The sequence below is a fragment of the Heterodontus francisci genome, unplaced genomic scaffold (genome assembly GCF_036365525.1).
Source record: "Heterodontus francisci isolate sHetFra1 unplaced genomic scaffold, sHetFra1.hap1 HAP1_SCAFFOLD_222, whole genome shotgun sequence".
Taxonomy (NCBI): Eukaryota; Metazoa; Chordata; class Chondrichthyes; order Heterodontiformes; family Heterodontidae; genus Heterodontus; species Heterodontus francisci.
In genome coordinates, this window is record NW_027141699.1 from 2,240,695 (window position 1) to 2,244,467 (window position 3,773).

Below are 3,773 nucleotides of genomic sequence, written 5' to 3' on the forward strand. Positions count from 1 at the left end.
CACAGAGGGCAGACACATAGAGGCACAGAGACAAAGAGCAACAGAGACAAAGAGGGGGCTGGACACAGACGGACAGAAAACACAGAAAGACAGACACACAGAGGGACAGACACACAGAGGGACAGACACACAGTGGCAGAGGGACAAAGAGGGACAGGGACAGAGGGATGGAGACAAAGAGGGGGCGGCACACAGAGGGACAGACAAACAGAAGGACGGAGGCATAGTCGGTCAGAGATACAAAAGGACAGACACACAGAGGGACAGAAAACAAAGAGTGACAGAACACACACACGGACAAAAACACAGTGGAACGGAGACACAGACAGATAGAGACAAAGTGGGACAGAGACGCAGAGGAACATAGACACAGAGGGACAGAAAACACAGAGCGATAGAAAACACAGTGGGACAGAGAAAAAGAGGGTGCAGGATATTGAGGGACAGATACACAGATGGACAGAGACACAGAGGAACAGACACAAAGAGGGGGCAGCACACAGAGGGACAGAAAACACAGAGTGACAGAACACACAGAGGGACAGACACACAGTGGGACAGCGACAATGAGGTTGCAGGACACAGAGGGACAGAGACAAAGGGGGACAGAGACAATGAGGGCTGCATACAGACGGACAGAAACGCAGATGGACAGATACACAGAGAGACAGAAAAGACAGAGCGACAGATGGAAAGAGGGACAGACACACAGTGGGACAGAGACACAGATGGACAGGCACGCAGTGGACAGACAAACAGAGGGTCAGACGCACAGAGTGACAGACACAAAGAGGGACAGGCACGCAGATGGACAGACACGCAGAGGAACAGAAAACAGACAGAGGGACAGAACCACAGAGGGACAGAAAACACAGAGGGTCAGAGACAAAGGGGAACAGAGACAAAGAGGGGGCGGGACACACACAGAGGGACAGAGACACAGAGGGACAGAGATACAGAGGGGGAGAGGCACACAGAGGGACAGGCACACAGAGGGACAGAAAACACAGAAGGACATAAAGCACAGAGGGACAGGCAGACAGAGCGATAGAAAACACAGTGGGACAGAGAAAAAGAGGGTGCAGGATATTGAGGGACAGATACACAGATGGACAGTGACACAGAGGAACAGACACAAAGAGGGGGCAGCACACAGACGGACAGAAAACACAGAGTGACAGAACACACAGAGGGACAGACACACAGTGGGACAGAGACAATGACGTAGCAGGACACAGAGGGACAGAGACAAAGGGGGACAGAGACAATGAGGGACTGCATACAGATGGACAGAAACGCAGATGGACAGATACACAGAGAGACAGAAAAGACAGAGGGACAGATGGACAGAGGGACAGACACACAGTGGGACAGAGACACAGATGGACAGGCACGCAGTGGACAGACAAACAGAGGGTCAGACACACAGAGTGACAGACACAAAGAGGGACAGGCACGCAGATGGACAGACACGCAGAGGAACAGAAAACAGACAGAGGGACAAAACCACAGAGGGACAGAGACAAAGGGGAACAGAGACAAAGAGGGGGCGGGACACAGAGGGACAGAGACACAGAGGGACAGAGATACAGAGGGGGAGAGGCACACAGTGGGACAGACACACAGAGGGACAGAAAACACAGCGGGACAGAACACACAGAGAGACAGAGACACAGAGGCACCGGAAAAACAGGCTGACAGAAAACACAGAGGGACAGAAACAAAATGGGACAGACACACAGAGGGACAGACACAACGAGGAGCAGAAAAAAACAGAGGGACAGAAAACACAGCGGGACAGAATACACAGTGGGCCAGAGACACTGACGGACAGAGTAATGCGTGACAGAGACAAAGAGGGACAGAGACAAAGAGAAACAGAGACAAAGAGAAACAGAGACAAAGAGGGGGTGGTACACAGACGGACAGAAAACACAGATGGAAAGAAAACACAGAGGGACAGAGACGCATTTGGACAGGCACACAGAAGGACAGACAAACAGAGGGACAGAAAACACAGAGGGACAGAAAAACAGGGGGACAGACAGACAGAGGGACAGACACACAGAGGGACAGAGAGAAAGAGGAAGAGGCACACAGAGAAACAGACACACAGAGAGACAGAAAGCACAGAAGGACAGAAAGCACAGAGGGAAAAACACACAGAGGGACAGTGTCGAAGAGGAACAGAGACAAAGAGGGGCGGGACACAGAGGGACGGAAAACATAGAGGGACAGACACACAGAGGGACAGAGAAAACTAGGAACAGAGACGAAGAGGAACAGAGACAAAGAGGGGGTGGTACACAGACGGACAGAAAACACAGAGGGACAGAAAACACAGAGGTACAGAATACACAGTGGGCCAGAGACACCGACGGACAGAGTAATGCGGGACAGAGACAAAGAGGGACAGATACAAAGGGGGACAGAGACAATGAGGAGCTGCACACAGAGGGACAGACACACAGATGGACAGACACACACAGAGACAGAACGCACAGAGGGACAGACACGCAGATGGACAGACCCAAAGAGGGACAGACGCGCAAATGGACAGACACAAAGAGGGACACAGACAAAGAGCAACAGACACAAAGAGGGGGTTGGACACAGACGGACAGAAAACACATAGGGATGGAAAACACAGTGGGACTGAGACACTGAGGGACAGACACACAGAGGGGCAACGACACCGAGGGGCAGGGACAAAGTCAGACAGAGAAAGAGGGCCAGATACAAAGAGGGGGCGTCACACAGAGGGATAGACACACAGAAGGACAGAGACATAGACGGACAGAGATACAGATGCAAAGACACAAAGAGGGGGCGGAACACAGAAGGACAGACACACAGAGGGACAGAAAACATAGAGGGAGTGAACACACAGAGGGACAGACCAACAGTGGGACACAGACAAAGAGGGGCGACGCAGAGAGGGATAGAAACACAGAGGGACAGAAAACACAGAGGGACACGCAAAGAGGGTCACAACACAGAGGGACAGAACATACATCGGGACAGAGAAAAAGAGGGGCCGATACACAGAGGGGCTGACGCACAGAGGGACAGACACAAAGAGAGACAGAAAGCACAGACGGACAGAAAGCACAGAGGGACAAACACACAGAGGTACAGAGACAAAGAGGAACAGAGACAAAGAGGAACAGAGACAAAGAGGGGGTGGTACACAGACGGACAGAAAACACAGAGGGACAGAAAACACAGAGGGATAGAGACACAGAGGGACAGAGACGCATTTGGACAGGCACACAAAAGGACAGACACACAGAGGGACAGAAAACACAGAGGGACAGAAAAACAGGGGGACAGAAAAACAGGGGGACAGACAGACAGAGGGACAGACACACAGAGGGGAAGGTATAAAGCAGCACAGAGACAAAGAGGGGTGGCTCACGGAGGGAAAGAAACACCGTGGGACAGAAATCACAGTGGACAAAGACACAGAGGAACATATACATGGAGGGACAGAGACGCAGAGGGACAGAGACAAAGAGGGACAGAGACAAAGAGGGGGCCGTACACAGACGGACAGAACACACAGAGGGACAGACACACAGTGGGACGGAGACAAACCGGAGGCGACACACAGAGGGACAGAAAAAACAGAGGGACAGAACACACATAGGGACAGAAAAAACAGTGGAGAAAGGCATAGACGGACAGAGAACACAGTGGGACTGAACACACAGAGGGACAGACACACAGTGGGGCAGAGACAAAGTTGAGGCGTCACACAGAGGGACAGACAC